The following is an 18,451-nucleotide window of genomic DNA, read 5'->3' as shown; positions in this document are numbered from 1 at the left end:
CCCTGATGTCGGCAGACTTCCATGACTGTCTGCAGTTGCTGCAGTCCCCTGTCTATGCCTTGCATCCTTAAAGAACCTGGATGGAACATGCCTTGTCCACGGAAGACTGCAATCTCCGTGAACTCTGTAGCGCAGGGGAGACCTTCTACATACACTGGGCACAATCACCACATAGAATTAAACCACAAACCGCCCCACTCCAAATGACGTCCGCAGACAGTAAAAATGACCACAGACACGATGGCACCGGCACCTCTTTTTCTCACCTATAAAAATGACTCCATCTTAACTTTTTTCCACTCCCCACCATTCCCATGCCCTCTTTCGGCCACAAAATAACCCCAAATTTAATTTGATTTATTTTTCACTGCGCTGTCCATGGTCCGCAGCAATGTCTGTGGATCCAACATGGTGACCATTTCAAGAAATCTGATACACCTCACATTTTTCAACATCCAATCAGCATGCGTTTTTGATGTCTCTGAGGAGTCAGCGGACTCTGAATCAGGAAATTGTTCCATGGACTAAACCCAGTTATCAGTCATTTATTTTACCTACTTTTTGGCAATTTTTAAAAACAAATACAGATTGAATGTACACCAAATGTACAAAAGCATGCTTTCAGGACCAAGCTGCCACTCCTGTTGACATTTTCATGAAAATTTGTCCAGCGGTTTGGGCTGTAGGTGCAATAAATAATTGTGTTGCCATTGTGTCTATGAGGATTTCAGAAATTGGGGGGGCACCCCTGTACCTTTGACCCCCCTGGACGAAACCACACCAAACATTGCAAAATTGCTCTGAGGGGGCCATATACTTTTTTTTTTCTCATGCTATATTAATATGTGTATAGTAATTATAGTAATTATAGGTAAAGTAGGGGTAGTATATATGATTTGCAATATGGTGGAATTATATAATTGAAGAGTATATGGTATTTATGATTGTAATACAATTAAGGATAATGCTTATGCCCTATGTATGTGTTTGTGAAGATAACAAACAGATTATCACTTCATATGGTTACTTAATAATAAAGCTGGAATCTCTGGATCTTTTTCTGTTGAATAAAAACAGCATCATTTGTTAAGCAGGAGAGTTTAAAGCTTTAATTGCATAACATTTTACATATAGATTTAGTTTTCTAACCCTCATAAATAGTACAGTCTATGTACCATGTTAGGTACAACATTACTCTGTGCTACACTGTTGTGGCATTGACATGAAATAATAATTGGGTCACTAGGAAAAGAAATTCCATAGAGGAATAAAAAACAAACTACTGTAATTATGTGAGTATGTGGTAAGGTTTGCTGTAGGAATAGCTGTGATGGCATATTTTAAGTATATTACAAGGAAGGGTGTATTTAATGTATTTAGATACCCATTGGCGTATTCTAACTGTCTTGGTTTTAATAGTACTAATATAGTATTACACAGCCACGCCATATATATGGATGAATCTGCAAAGTTTGGTGAGGTTTGGTCCAGGGGGGGCAAAGCTATCAGTGGGGTCCCAAAATGTCTTTTTTTCCATAGACTGAATTGTGAAAAAACTTTGCTCATGCCTACAGCCCAAACTGCTGGACGGATTGTCACCAAATTTGCAGCAGGAGCAGCGGGTTGGTCCCAAAAGTGTATTTTAGTAAATTTAGTGAAAACCCGTCCAGTAGTTTTTTTAAAACTATGAAAAAGTAGGTCACAAAAAATTAGTGATATCTATGTCTGCTCCGTGGACAGGACACTTAATGGCTTATCGGCTTGTGTCATGTCCGCAGACATGCGTCTTGTTCGCTGATTGGCTGGAATGAAGCGTGAGGTGCGTCGCATTATTTTGATGCGCCCGCCATCTTGGATCCGCGGACATCCGCGGACAGTGCAGCAACGAATGGTAAAGAAACACACATTTGGCAAGTGTGTTGGTGTGTAAGAGTGCTTGGGGAAGGTGGAGGAGTAAGAGGTGGGTGAACTGCTGTATTTGTTTAGATGGCAGACACCCCTGATGTGTTTGTCATGTCCGCGGTCATAAAAAATGCAATGCAGTAGCCCATATCGCCAGCTATAATGTTTAATTCCATGGGTGTGATGTATGGGTGTGATATGCTGCGGTGGTTCTGGCCAGGGCCTAGAGTCTTGGGTGCATGGCTGAAGGTCATAGGTCGTAGGCCATGCACCAAAGACTCTAGGCATCTCACACCCATAGATCACACCCATAGAATCAAACATCTATCAAATATTTCCAAATCTACAGTTTGTGTTCTGTTGATTTGTATAGTTTGTATGTGGAGTTTGGCTACGTCATGTCATTAAGATTGTAGAGTTTGGTAACAAGCAATGCATTATAACATATCCACAGAAGTAAACATTTTGTATTGTGGTGTATGGTTAGATGTTTGCTTCAATGGTTGTGTTATGGAGCAGTATTTATGAGATGTATTTATTATAATATACTTACTGTTTGATTTTTTATGATTGGATATATTTTTTCCTCCCCCTCCCCAGGGGACATTGCCTACCCTCTGAGCAACCACATGATGACGCCAATCCGGAACCGTGCCGCACCACCCCAGGTAAGATACAACGCTGCCCATATTGCAACCAGGGCCATAGTGGAGTGCACATTCGGAGTGCTCACGTCACGCTTCCGCTCCCTTGACCGCTCTGGTGGCCAGCTACTATATGCATCGCCAGTAGTGTGCAGGATCATTGTGGCAGCACGTGTCCTGCACAATGTTGCAACATGGCAGGACGTACCGGTGGACATGGTTGTGCCCCCACATCCCCAACCACATGCACAGGCGCTGCCAATGGTAGGGGAAAGGGCACGTGGCGGGGCAGCACAGACCCAGCTTGTGGCCACATTTTTCACCTAAACTCCCACCCCTGTGGTGCTAGTGGTGCAGCGGCAGGAGGCAGCAGAGGCAGCCACGGAGGTGCCTGTGTGTAATCCTGTCCCCGATCCTGTGACTGCATCATCCTGCACCAGCAGGGATGCCTTTGTCCAGACCCGTTTTCAGGGAGGGGATGCGCAAACAACAACTGGCCTTCCTCTCCCAGCAAACGTGGCAATCCGGGACCATGTTGAGCCGGGCTGGGGTGGCGTTGCATCATCTTGGCATCCGGGATGACATCCAGGGTTCTCGTCAGGACGCTGCACGTTATTTCAGATGCCTCGTTGACCGCATCAACCTACTAGGACAGGTCACCGGAGCTGGGTTCCTCCTTGTGCTGGACCTTCTAGCGACCCCCTCCTCAAATGAACCCCCTATGCGCCAGTCGTCCTCCGTGCCATCTTCCTGCCCAACTATCACCTGGGCACCCTGTGGAGCTGTCTCTGACCCAGCGGCAAGGCTGGTGGTGGACACATCCCTGCCACAGTCGGGAGTCAGAGCTCCAGCCGGTGTGGCCACCCCAACAACTGGACCCCAGCAGGAGGAGGACATGCAGGCATCAACAGGCAGGGCACATGCACGGCAGCAGCAGGCTCCAGATGGGAGCGATGATGGCTCGGGGCCATCAACATCAGAGGGGCAGGCATCGGCCGGAGGGCAGGAGGACCCTGGATTGGGAGTGTCTTCCATGTGTCAGCGGTAGGGCCAGCCAATAGATGTGGAGCGGCGGCGGGTGGAAGAGGCACAGCTCACTATGGTCAGGGCGGAGAACTCCATGCGCAGGGCGCTGAGGCAGGCTGAGTGCCTTGAGGAAATTTGCAGGGAGTTGGAGGTGGTCATGGCATTATCCCTGGCAGACCTCAGGGCCAGGGGACAGGCCATCCTCCAGCACGTTGAACAGGAGTTCGATGATGCCCTGGCCCGGGAAATCAACAAGTGAGCCGTAGGAGTTACCCACCACCATTGTATATAGTTCATTAGTGTTAGGTCTCCTTTCTATTTTTCTTTCATTTGGGGCGCATGGAATATATCCCACTTTTTTGTATATAGTTATTTATTAGGTAGGGTTTTTTGTAGGTTTCCTTTGGATTGTTGGGCTCATGGACCCTGGATTTTTACATTGTATATAGGTCTGGACTGGATTTGACTTCATTGAATTTTATTTTTTCCATGGTGCAATGGTTTTCTTTTTTTTTACCTTTGGATTTGGTTTGATGGACGAACGCTTTGGAGCAATTTTCATTTGGATTTATTTGGATTCAGCATTCATTTATTTTTCATTCATTTTGGACATCCAGCCTTTTGTTTATTATTTCTTTTCTTGTGTGAATTTCTTTCATTCGCTTGATTTTGTATTTAATACATTTTGATTTCGTACTTCATTTGTGTGGTATTCTCTCATTGGTTTCGTGCATGTCACAATGTGGGTTTTCTCATTCACTTGCCCCCATTGTGTGTGTCTGACTGACATGTATTGATGTGCATACTTGTCATATGGGATCTATCATGACATGGGGATTTCAATGTGGAGTGGATGGAATACTTGGTTGGGTGTTTGGACTGGGGTGGCGTGGGGTGGGATTTGGGTGGCCATAAGGGCCATGAGTGTGGATCGTGATGACGTGTTGGGGGGACATGAGTCAGGGCCTGCGGGCAGGTGCCCATCAATGGTGGGTGGGTGAGTGGGTGGGGGACATGAGTCAGGGCCTGCTGGAAGGTGCCTGTCACTGGGGGTGGGTGGGGGCGCAGGGGGACATGAGTTGCGGCATGCTGGCAGGTGCCCGTCAATGGTGGGTGGGTGAGTGGGTGGGGGGACATGAGTCGGGGCCTGCTGGCAGGTGCCCGTCAGTGGGGGTGGGCGGGGTGCAGGGGGACATGAGTCGTGGCCTGCTGGCAAGTGCCCGTCATTGCTGGGTGGGTGGGGGTGCAGGGGGACATGAGTCGGGGCCTGCTGGCAGGTGCCCATCAGTGGGGGTGGGCGGGGGACCAGGGGGACATGAGTCGGGCCTGATGGCAGGTGCCCGTCACTGCTGGGTGGGTGGGGGTACAGGGGGACATGAGTCGGGGCCTGCTGGCAGGTGCCCGTCACTGCTGGGTGGGTGGGGGTGCAGGAGGACATGAGTCGGGGCCTGCTGGTGGGTCATTGGTGGGTGGGTGAGTGGGTGGGGGGACATGAGTTGGGCCTGCTGGCAGGTGCCCGTCACTGGGGGTGGGTGGAGGTGCAGGGGGACATGAGTCAGGGCCTGCTGGCAGGTGCCCGTCACTGCTGGGTGGGTGGGGGTGCATCGGGGCATGAGTCAGGGCCTGCTGGCAGGTGCCCATCAATGGTGGGTGGGTGAGTAGGTGGGGGACATGAGTCGGGGCTCACAAGTGTGCCGATAAGTGCATGGTGCCATGTGGGCTGCCTGCAGGGCATGGTGAGGGTTGTAGGGTAGTCCCCTGTGGTGTGGGCTGCCTGCAGGGCATGGGGAGGGGTAAAACCTCCCACCCGGGAGGGCCCACGATGACAAATCGCGTGTGAAACTCCCTGAATACCCGCCAAATACACATACCCCGCTCGCACAGGGCCTATCGCGTGTGAAACTCCCTGCGTATCCCCCAAATACACGTGCCCTGCTCGCACAGGGCCTATCGCATGTGAAACTCCCTGTGTACCCCCAAATACATGTACCCCGCTCACACAGGGCCTATCGCTTGTGAAATCACGTACCCCCAAATACACGTACCCCGCTAACACAGGGCCTATCCCATGTGAAACTCCCCGCATAACCCCCAAATACACATATCCCACTCGCACAGGGCCTATCGCATGTGAAACTTCCCACGCACCCCCGAAATTCATGCAGGCTGCCCATCCACCCTCCCCATGCCCCCCTGGCAACCCATCCACCCTGGCCATGCCCCACAGGCAGCCAACACCACAGGGGGGACGTTTTCCACGCAATTTACCTGGCACAAGCGGGGTACGTGTATTCTGAGTGGTGCACGGGGAGTTTTACATACGTTTTTGGCTGGCACGAGTGGGGTACGTGTATTCTGAGGGGTGCGTGGGCAGTTTTACACGCATTTTCGCTAGTGTGAGAGGGGTAGGTGTATTCTGAGGGGTGCGCGGGCAGTTTTACACGTGTTTTCGCTAGTGCGAGAGGGGTACGTGTATTCTGAGGGGTGCGTGGGCAGTTTTACACGAGTTTTCACTAGCGCAAGAGGAGTATGTGTATTCTGAGGGGTGCATGGGCAATTTTAGACGCATTTTCCTTAGCGCAAGAGGGGTACGTGTATTCTGAGGGGTGGGTAGGCAGTTTTACATGCATTTTCGCTAACGCGAGAGAGGTAAGCCTAACACACAAGTAACCCCAAGCCTGTTTTCACACCTGAATTGCACACTCTCACATCATACGGATATGGGCCTCGGGTGTCCAAGCCACCAAGGAAAACAGAAAACCCCATGCATTTGCGAAAAGAGGACACCTGTGGGAATCCACAGAGGTATGATTTGCGCAAATCGGCCCAGAATTTATTACCCAGACACCCCACAAAGTCCGAAATGTGGGAAAAAATGCATTTTCCGCACATTTCACTCGGCTCACCCATCAAAACACGCCATCAACAACACATGGCCTACCGTCCCGCGTTCCCACAGGTGTCCCGATGAAAACGGTACCTCACATGTGTGGGTGCACCTACCTGGGCGCCAAGGGGAAAGCCTAAAACACAGGTAACCCCAAGTCTGTTTCGACACCTGAATTTGACACTTTCTCCAGACAAGCACAACATACAGATATGGGCCTCGAGTGTCCAAGCCACCAAGGAAAACAGGGAATCCCATGCATTTCCGAAAAGAGGACACCCGTGGGAGGGAATTCTCAGAGCTATGATTTGCACCAATCGGCCCAGAATTTATTACCCAGACACCCCTGCAAAGTCCGAAATGTAGGGAAAAAAACGCATTTTCCGCACATTTCACTTGGCGCACCCATCGGAACACGCTGCCAACAACACTTGGCCTACCGTCCCGCGTTCCCACTGGTGTCCCGGTGAAAACGGTACCTCACATGTGTGGGTGCTCCTACCTGGGCGCCAAGGGGAAAGCCTCAAACACAGGTAACCCCAAGTCTGTTTTGACACCTGAATTTGACACTTTCTCCAGACAAGCACAACATATAGATATGGGCCTCGGGTGTCCAGGCCACCAAGGAAAATAGGGAACCCCATGTGTTTCCAAAAAGAGGACACCCGTGGGAATCCGCAAAGGTATAGTTTGCGCAAATCGGCCCAGAATTTATTACCCAGAAACCCCTGCAAATTCCAAAATGTGGGGAAAAAAACGCATTTTCCGCACATTTCACTCGGCGCACCCATCGAAACACGCCGCCAAAAACACATGGCCTACCATCCTGCGTTCCCACTGGTGTCCCGATGAAAACAGTAGCACACATGTGTGGGTGCACCTACCTGGGCGCCAAGGGGAAAGCCTAAAACACAGGTAACCCCAAGTCTGTTTCGACACCTGAATTTGACACTTTCTCCAGACAAGCACAACATACAGATATGGGCCTCGGGTGTCCAAGACACTAAGGAAAATAGGGAACCCCATGCATTTCCGAAAAGAGGACACCCGTGGGAATCAACAGAGGTATGATTTGCGCACATCGGCCCAGAATTTATGTCCCAGAAACCCCCGCAAATTCTGAAATGTAGGAAAAAATAACACAGTTTCCGCACATTTCACTCGGCGCACCAATCGGAACACGCTGCCAACAACACATGGCCTACCGTCTCGCATTCCCACAGGTGTCCTGATGAAAATGGTACCTCACATGTGTGGGTGCACCTAACTGGTCGCCAAGGGTAAAGCCTAAAACACAGGTAGCCCCAAGTCTGTTTCGACACCTGAATTTGACACTTTCTTCAGACCAGCACAACATACAGATATGGGCCTCAGGTGTCCAAGCCACTTGGGAAAACAATGAACCCCATGCATTTCCGAAAAGAGGACACCCGTGAGAATCAACAGCGGTATGATTTGCGCAAAATGACCTAGAATTTATTACCCAGACACCCCCGCATAGTCTGAAATGTAGGAAAAAAGCACATTTTCCGCACATTTAACTCGGCACACCCATCGGAACACGCTGCCAACAACACATGGCCTACCGTCCCGCATTCCCACAGGTGTCCCGATGAAAACGGTACCTCACATGTGTGGGTGCACCTACCTGGGCGCCAAGGGGAAAGCCTAAAACACAGGTAACCCCAAGTCTGTTTCGACACCTGAATTTGACACTTTCTCCAGACAAGCACAACATACAGATATGGGCCTCGAGTGTCCAAGCCACCAAGGAAAACAGGGAATCCCATGCATTTCCGAAAAGAGGACACCCGTGGGAGGGAATTCTCAGAGCTATGATTTGCACCAATCGGCCCAGAATTTATTACCCAGACACCCCTGCAAAGTCCGAAATGTAGGGAAAAAAACGCATTTTCCGCACATTTCACTTGGCGCACCCATCGGAACACGCTGCCAACAACACTTGGCCTACCGTCCCGCGTTCCCACTGGTGTCCCGGTGAAAATGGTACCTCACATGTGTGGGTGCTCCTACCTGGGCGCCAAGGGGAAAGCCTCAAACACAGGTAACCCCAAGTCTGTTTTGACACCTGAATTTGACACTTTCTCCAGACAAGCACAACATATAGATATGGGCCTCGGGTGTCCAGGCCACCAAGGAAAATAGGGAACCCCATGTGTTTCCAAAAAGAGGACACCCGTGGGAATCCGCAAAGGTATAGTTTGCGCAAATCGGCCCAGAATTTATTACCCAGAAACCCCTGCAAATTCCAAAATGTGGGGAAAAAAACGCATTTTCCGCACATTTCACTTGGCGCACCCATCGAAACACGCCGCCAAAAACACATGGCCTACCATCCTGCGTTCCCACTGGTGTCCCGATGAAAACAGTAGCACACATGTGTGGGTGCACCTACCTGGGCGCCAAGGGGAAAGCCTAAAACACAGGTAACCCCAAGTCTGTTTCGACACCTGAATTTGACACTTTCTCCAGACAAGCACAACATACAGATATGGGCCTCGGGTGTCCAAGACACCAAGGAAAACAGGGAACCCCATGCATTTCTGAAAAGAAGACACCCGTGGGAATCCACAGAGGTATAATTTGCGCAAATCAGGCCAGAAGCCCTGGCAAAGTCCGAAATGTGCCGAAAAAAGCCCACATTTTTCAATTTGTCGGGGGTTCTGGGTAAAACATTCTAGTTCCCTTCGCGCAAGTTGGACCTTTGTGGATTCCTACTGGTGACCTCTTTCCAGATATGCATGGGGTTCCCAGTTTTCCTTTCTGGCTTGGACACCCTATGCCCAAATCTGTAGGTTATCACCCGAAACCCTCTTGTAGTTACCAGTGGGTTAGCCGTATTCCTTTGTGTCTAGATTGGTGAACCCACACATGTGAGGTACCGTTTTCATTGGGACACCTGTGGGAACGCGGGAAGGTATGACATCTGTTGTTGGCGGCATGTTTCGGTGGTTGAGCAGAGTGAAATGTCTGGAAATTATGTTTTTTACCCCCAAATTTGGAATTTACCAGAGATTCTGGGTAGTAGATTCTGGGCCGATTTGCGCAATGCAGACCTTTGTGGATTCCCACGGGTGTCCTCTTTTGGGAAATGCATGGGGTTCCCTGTTTTCCTTGCTGGCTTCAACACCCTAGGCCCAAATCTGTAGGTTGCCCCTATGAACAAATTGTGCTATGGCGAAAGGCTTGGGGTTACCAGCGGTATAGACACATGGTCTCCAAAGTGATACTTCTGTTTGGGTAGTATGTGTCTAGAAAATCATTTTTCAAAATGTCTTGGATGTTAGGATCATTTTTGGCTATTGTTTCTATGTCGTCGTATGGTTTGAGAACTCTTTTTCTAGATTTGGCAGGACCAAGACTTAAACATACTATATTTTCAGATTTGCCATACAAAGCAGTACCGGTTAAACGATCTGCAGCTTCATAGCAGCCACATTCTCTATGAGAGAGCATTTTTATGCCTAAGCTGTACAATTTCTGAGACAGTGTTTTGTCCGATGATAGGTCATCCCAGAGGTATTGAAGCTCTATTTTTTCAGCTTTTGCTAAGTAGGCTGTAACATATCGTGCAACTGCAGTGGAATTGTCCGCAATGTACTGCACATCTATGTTTGCATTCCATAAGAGGGCAATGATTGCATTGTAATCATTAATATATTTTGCTTCATCTGTTCTTTTTATGTAATATGTGTTCTTAGGTGATTTACCTTTAACACCATTTCTAATTCAAGACATGAAGTTGTTCACTTCACCTTTTTCTGTAACTGGTCTAAGGAGACCAAAGCGGCATTTGGTGTAGTATTTCCCTTTTTTTTGTATTAGCGACAACAATATTTCCCACATTTGTGTCTTTGAAATTGTACAATTTGTGCATGAAGATCACTATTTTTTGCTTCTGATGTAATTTCACAAATGACATATTTTTCGATAAACTGTAAAACAGTTTCATCACTGTCTTGACCAAATTTAGAAGCATCTTTAATCCATAAAAACATGTGGATATGTGGCCTGGTATTCTTTTCTCCAAAAGACGTGTGGCACCTCTCCGAGGGGAAGAACAGTTTTGTTACAAATAAAGTGTAGCATAGCAATGAAGCGATGATGGAAATATCTTGAAACATTAACAGGATCTAGGAAGCAAAGTTCTCCAGGTGTTAGTATATCTATGTTTGTTTTGTTTTTGTTTGATATGCGTAGGAAATCATGTAAATCTTCCCATGCATATTCTGTACAACTTAATGCAACAAATCAAGTGGGTGGGCCAAGGTTTCTTATCATACACTGTACATCTCCGTGACGTCGGATCCAGTACTCTTTAGTACCAAGCATGTTTGCTAACAGATTTGTAATGCTTGATTGTAAAACTTCATCTTTTTCTTGTACTTTTTGTAGTAATTGCGTAGCTGACATATTTTGAAAGTGGGTACCCGATTTCAATGTGTGTGCAACTCCATAGCATAGAGTTGTTACTTCACTTTCAAAGAGTAGGTGGAATATGTATTCCACATTTTGTCTAAATGTTCACAATACATTTGTAATGAGCAGTATTCTGATGCTGTTATCTGAATGGGTCTATCATCATACCTTCCTCCTTTCCCAGTAGGAAAGAGTAGAGGAAAAGAATGTGCTTCTATACTTTTTTCCCATATGCTGGTTGGTGATCCTTTAGTTTGTCGCATTTGGTACGTTTCTAGTGCCTCATCTATGGTGTCTTTAGAGTGTAATGGATGAATTGTATATTGGTCTAAAATATTGGATACTGTAGCAGGATCTAGAAGTTCAGATAGACCAGTTTCTGGTGACTCTTGAATTATTTCAGTCGGTTCCCTCAAGTTTTCTTCAATATCCATTGAGTCCTGCTTTGCCTTTGCCAGGATCGCTGGAAGAATTTCCGCCTGCTCGCTTATCTTCGTGTTCAACTACATTACCCACAAGCCTTCTCTAAGCATAAGTGGGCGTGCTATTTAAGCAGGACCCTGCGCGCACAGCGCGCGTGCACACGTGGAGTCCACGCAGAGTCCCGCTTTGCCTTTGCCAGGATCGCTGGTAGAATTTCCTCCTGCTCGCTTATCTTTGTGTTCAACTACATTACCCACAAGGTGTGGACTCCTACATCCTTGGATTGGACTTATATTTACTAAATCATTCAGACTTTATATTAGTATTTATATTTACTCCTTGTTTATTTTAATTTTAGCCTTCTCTAAGCATAAGTGGGCGTGCTATTTAAGCAGGACCCCGCACGCACAGCGTGCGCGCACACATGGAATCCACGCAGAGTCCCGCTTTGCCGCTTTGCGGCGGTGACCGGTCGCAGGTAGCATAAACTCCCAACTTTTAGTTATTCTGTATGTTGTTGATGGTTTAGTCTGTTTCTTGTGTATTCAACTGTAAATTCAACTGTTGACCTTTTATGTGGTGTTGGTAGTAACGTATTTTAATTCACGCTTAAAAGAGCTTGTTCTTGCTTTCCTAATTGTGCGTTGTACACTGGTTGTCTGATGTACGGCATGCGAAGAAATATAATGAATAGGCCACCCATGTCTCGTGTGCCGTATACGTTGAAATCGGACATGCTGGAAGTACCCGCTCCAAAATACACTAGTAATAATGTAAGTGGGGTGCTAACTGGCATAGCCTCCCCTGAGATCATTTCTTCAAAGGATGAGCATAACACACCAGTAAATGGGCACAAGCCTAAATTAGGTGAAGAAAAAAAGAGCTCCTCTCGAATTTCGAAGAAATCGATTAGTCTCACTCCAGTAACTAAAACCCCCTCACAAAATCGAGACATTAGAAATTTCTATAATAAAGTAGATGACCTTTCAGCAGTGACTCACGTGCCTGGTCTGCCTGAAAGCATGCTGCCATCAGCAAATAAACAGCGGCTTGAATCTACAAACACCTCACCAATAGGGACTAATGGGCCAATCTCCTCTGTGGTCATTTCTGACCAAACCTTATTAACATTACCTCAGTCTCCTGCCAAAATCCTACAGTGTAACAAAATGGTCACGGTAGTTGAGGAAGAAACGATGGATAGTATGATGATAGCTGCCAGTGTTACAGCCAAAATGAATAGTGTTGCTGAGTCTAAGGCAATTTCGAAACACCAAAGATCTAATACACCGGTAGATATGTCTGTTTGCGAAGATGTGATTGAGATCATTGATGTGAATGCAAAAGAATCTGCCATAATTAATACATCCTTGTGACAGTGCAATATTGATCTTGAGAGCTCTAGATTGTCTGTTATTACTGACTATAACCTACCGAGCTCCATGGACTCTACAAGGCAAGTAATTGATGAGTCCTTTATACAGCCAACGCCGAGACGTTGTTTGTCGGTAAAAATGACTGGCGAGCCGCATGCAAACCCAGCTCTCCTAGAAATTACTCTGGGGGCTGTGAATACCTCCATTTTAAGTCTCTTCAAACTTTTTGAAGAATTGGATCGCAAAATAGCGCTCCAAACAGCAAAAATTGATCAGATTGGTGAATGGATGCATCAATGCTCTCAAAGCACGGCATCTCCCACAACTCTGAACCTAATTATGCATAGACTTTCTACTCTAGAAAGTCTAAGCGCTTCAGGTGCTATGGTGGCAGCTCAACACAAAGCAGACATCATAAAGAGATTGTCAGGGTTGGAAATTAATCATGTTCCAAAGTCTAGGAGCTTAAGAACTCCGCTAACAGCGGTTCCAACCTTTGCAAAAATAATTTGTCCTGTAGAGTGCATAGAAGACATTACTGACCACAAAAATGACTCGTGGATCAGTGTTGATTCTCCACAGAGACCTGATCACCTTGCTGCTAACAACATTACCAGCTCTCCCACAGATCAGGTTCCTGCTCAGAAAAATAAGAGGAAAACTTTAGCTCTAAAAGAACTAAATCAACATCCAAAATATCAACAATATTCAGTTAAAAGATCCACCAATCTCCTCTACGACTGGGGCCACTTCGCCTATAGCGCCTCAACCTCAAAGCCTGAAAGTCGTTAAAGATATGGTTGCTCCCTCATTGGTGTCTGTGGCTTCCGAATTTGCAACCTTTTCCACTTCTGATCCGCTGGTTGTAAATTCATCCCAAGCTCCTCCTAGTGCTATGCGCCTATGAATGAACTGGTGGATCTTTTTGAGCGTGACTCAAAATTAACAGTGCCCCAAATGTTTGACACTCAGAGTGGTGTGGTTTCTTCTCTCTCGCCCGGCTCTGCTGTGATGAACTCCGGCCGACAGACGGTGCCTGCAGCTTCTGCAGCCTTTGAAAATCGGCTGTCTGCTTTGAAATCAGCTGTAGATGCCTATCTTGGTAAGAGGCTGGCCGAGGTGTTTCCTGGGCTAAATCGTGCGACAGAAATTCCAGCCTTTGCCAAAATACCTGTCTCTGGTCAGGTTCAAGATGAGTGTCGTCATAGAGACCAATCTTCAGGCCGCCTAAATGACGCTCCTGTGCAGAAGGTGCAGTTTAACCTTCCTACCTCTTGTTCAAATAGGAGAATCTCTAATGTGACCCCTGGTGTGAATCCCAAAACTCAAGAGCATACCCATAAAGATATTAAAACACAGCGATTCAACTCTTTTCATGCTTTAATATTAAAGTGTTGAGAGGGGCCCTTTCCAAAATATAATTTGTGTCGTTCAAGTGTTTTGAATATCTTTGCTGACATCCAGTCCCAAGAGGACTTGTCATCGAGTAATTTTGACCAGATTGAATTCATCTGTGAGAATAATCTATCACTTGTGAGATTATGGATCTAATCAGGGCTGGTCCAAAACGCTTTATGGAAAGCGAAAATGGACCTTTTTAGTTTGGGCTTTTTGCTCGCGTTAGATCCAGCTCATCCACTTGCCCAAGAGAACAGAGAACAAACTGAGACAGCAGCACAGACACCGTCCACAGAGTGCGTGTGTACCTTCTGCACTCAGGTGAACTGCTCTCAGAGCAGGTTGTCAACAAAAAATTCATTATAATCATTAATAGTCGAGAAGTGCCAATCCATCTCTCTGGCAAGTTGGAATACACAAGGTTTCTCGCACCTACAGTGGACAGTGAATGCTCAATTAAACAACTATGACATTGTAGCTCTGCAAGAGACTTGGATGTTACATTAACCCATATGGGATGATCATGCTATTTGCTTGCTTCCAGCAGTGGCCTCAAACAAAGGCAGGCCCTCAGCTGGCTTAATGGTGGCTGTAAAGTCCAGTAGGAATTTCCAAATTGGGGAGTGGCTTTCTCCAAATAGATTTATTCAGGTGGTCAGAATCACTCATGGACCTCATGTATATGCACTTATAAACCTGTATCGTAACCCTGCAGGCATTACTGATGATGCCTTCTATCGTGCTTTGTCATCAGTATTTGTAACCAATACCCTGCAATCGATCTCTGGTATATTGGTGGTTGGAGATTTGAATCTGGTATGTCTCCCAACACTTAATAAGGGGTTGTGCCTTGCAAGCCAGAAATGGAGTATATTCATTCAAGATCTAAACTTCAAAATGACGAATGGGAATATCTTGGGTGACATTCCACCTCAAAATACATGGGAAAGAGGAACCTCTAGATCCACTATAGATTACATGTATGTGAGTGAAAGCATACATGCAAATGCCACCAAATTCAAAATCATAAAACAAACACATAGTGATCATCATTTACTGCTTCTCCAACGGTCTGACTTATGTCAATCAGACACTACCATTAAACAATGGTCTAAACAAGTGCTGAAAACTAATAATGGTAAGAATCGCTTTCATTGGTCACCAGCCAAGCTACAGACTTTAAATACAGCCATTTTAAAACACCAAAGCACAAATGATGTAACAACTTATGTTGATGTTCTTGGTAAGTTCAGAAACATCCAACCGCTAATCATAAGACCAGCTCGATCTCACATTCATGGTTTTGACCTTGCTTTACAACAATGCAAAACCCTGCTAAGAAAAGAAATACGTAATTGTCGCAAATTGCCGTTAAATGAACAACTCAAAGCCGTCAAAACAGCAAAATGTTTATATCGTAACTGGACTTGTGTCAGAAAAGCGCAGCTTTTTCAAGCTGATAGTGAACATTTCTTATCTGCTTGTAATGCAAAAAACTCGGCACAAGTGTGGCAATTATTGAACATGTGTAATTCCTCTTCTCAACTGGAGCTCCAATTAAATGGTATCCCAGAAGCACAATGGGTAACTTCTCTCAACTATATGCTGATCTTAACATGATTATGAATATACTCAGAGAGTTTCTTCAAGCTGGTCTCTGGAGTGCTCTATAGACATCGTGAGAGAATTCATAAGTAAGTCATCTTCTTCAAGAGCTGCTGGAACAGATGGTTTAACAAATTACATGTTCAAACAGAACCCAGAAGAATGGTCCATTATCTTATATAATACCTTCCAACACATTTTACGAACTAAGATAATTCCACAATCATGGCGCACTTCCTTAATAGTTCCCATCTACAAAAAGGGTGATCGTAGGGACCCAAAATGTTATCGCCCTATTGCTCTCTTAGATGCGCCGGGCAAGATTTTTTGCCGTTTGCTGTTGAAGGAATTTAATCAATGGACCCTCAATGCAAAGCAGCGTGATCCCGCCCAGACAGGCTTTGTTGCAGGTCTAGGGACTGCGGTGAACCTAATCACTCTTCACGCTATTAAACATCGAGCACAGTCCATCAAACAGCCCATGTATTTTGCGTTCGTAGACCTACACTCGGCCTTTGATTCAGTCTCTAGACCTCGGTTGATGGATAAATTGTTAAAAGCTGGTTCCCCATCAACTTTAACTGACATTATCTTTGCATTACACTGAAACACCTGAATTAGTGTAAGATTAAACTTAGAGGGGCTTCTATCATCGGCGGTCAGGACTGAACGGGGACTTAAACAGGGATGCATGCTCGCCTCAGCGCTGTTCAATTTCTTCATCAATGACGTCAGAAGTGCCCTTGACGAGATATGCGTAGATGCACCGAAATTGGACAACATCGAGGTAAAAGCGCTATGGTATGCGGATGACTTAGTGCTAGTCTCTAAAACACCTATAGGTCTTCAAAACCTCCTAGCTGCACAATGTATATATTTTAAATCTAATGAATTGGTGGTAAACAACAAGAAAACTCAAATTGTTGTCTATACTCCAAAAAGCAAGCACAGTCACCAAATTAACTGGAAAATAGAACACATAAGTCTTGAGGTGGTTCCTAACTACATATATTTGGGCATCGTATTTGATGGTCCTGCGACTATCCAATCTCAGTTAACAAAAATTGAAGTTAAAATTCTCGCAGCAATATGCCAGACTCGACTAATTATGCACAAATATGGGAAATTTTCTATTAAACCTGCCTTATGTTTTGGATACAAAATGTCATCCCTACCATTTTATACGGTATAGAAACATAATAGTGTGATTCAACCAGTGTTTCTGAATGTACTGGAAGCAAAGTTTTGGCGTGCAATTCTTCAATTACCACAAAGCACTCCAGGAACGATGATTCGATATGAATTAGGACTGACCTCGTTACTGGCAATGTACAATTGGCGCTTATGTAGCTTGTTTAGAAAATGCTTGTTATCTGCACTTGATAATTCAACCTTAGCCACAGTATCCAGTTATCTGTTGTCATCCTCCCATCAGTTTTCTAAAACATGGTCCAAAAACATCTTATCCATATTAATAAATGCGGAAATTTCTATCGAAACTCTTGTCTCCGATCCGGATAGAGCAAAGAAAAAGCTCTATATGATGGATTGGATTGATACTAGAGATGCCTGCTTGAAGTATAAAGACTTTGACCCCTCTGTGTTCGCTGCAAAACGTTATAGAGAAATGCCATTCTATCTGTGTAAAGCTCCTTCTCCTACAATTAGGAATGCATTATTGCGTATGCGTTTTAACTTATGCCCCACTCGTGAAATTCAAGCACGCAGGAAAGAGATTGCGCCTGAATCCTCAGGGTGTCGTTTTTGCAACAATATAACAACTGTTGAAACCTTAGAGCATGTCATAGTAGACTGTCCAGCTCTTATGCATTTAAGACAAAGTCACTTCAGTAAACACTTGGCCTATTTTAGTCAGATGAGACATGAATTTAGATGGCTTACGATTTCCACCACTAACTCCATGAGTATAAAATTGGCAACAATCAATTTTCTGCGAGCCTTAGATTTGATAAAATAGATTGTTCCTTGATGGTGAATGTCCTCTGAGATCTATCAGTGTTATATGTATTGCTCTGCCAATTGACTGGCAATGCAATATTCAAATGTAATCACGAGTATTGGTGCTAGCGGGGGTGTTGTAGTATATAAAGCATTCTATAAGGACTTACAACCTTATGTGATGTTTAATTATTATGACCACTACCATGTACAAAGTGATAACAACATGAAAGCCAAATGCTAATTGTCTTGTTTTTATGTTACCAGTAGTGATATGTGGTATCTTTGTTCTTGTATTCTTCTGTATTTTTTCTGTATTTTTTTGTGTCTCAGAAAAACTTTTTATTTTTTTAAATCTTATGGATATTGTGTTCTTCACTCACTATTTTTTCATTGCTATATGTGATATCAATATTATAGGATGTTATTCCAGTTATGATGAATTGAAGAGAATGCTCTTGTTTTATGGTTTTATGTTTTATACTGTTATGTGTTTTATATGTAATTTTGATAAATGTGGTGTTATAAATTGAAAAAGTTGATTCAATTCAGCTAAAATCAATTAAAAAAAATATCCATTTCTTTGTAATATTCATTATTGTCTTTTAGATATTGCAAGGCTTGTCTAACGTTATGTAAGTCTATGAGTTGTTGCCAAATTTTGTTGTCTTTTGTGGGTACACAATTTACTAAGACAACAAAAGATTGCTCTATTGGACGTTGCACTCCCAGAGTGTGCACATTTTTACAAGACAATAAAATTGCTCTATTGGACGTTGCACTCGCAGAGT

The sequence above is a fragment of the Ambystoma mexicanum genome, chromosome 5p, assembly GCF_040938575.1.
Source record: "Ambystoma mexicanum isolate Mex_15411 chromosome 5p, UKY_AmexF1_1, whole genome shotgun sequence".
Lineage (NCBI taxonomy): Eukaryota > Metazoa > Chordata > Amphibia > Caudata > Ambystomatidae > Ambystoma > Ambystoma mexicanum.
The sequence above is the reverse complement of the archived record's forward strand: the minus strand, read 5'-3'. Positions refer to the sequence as shown.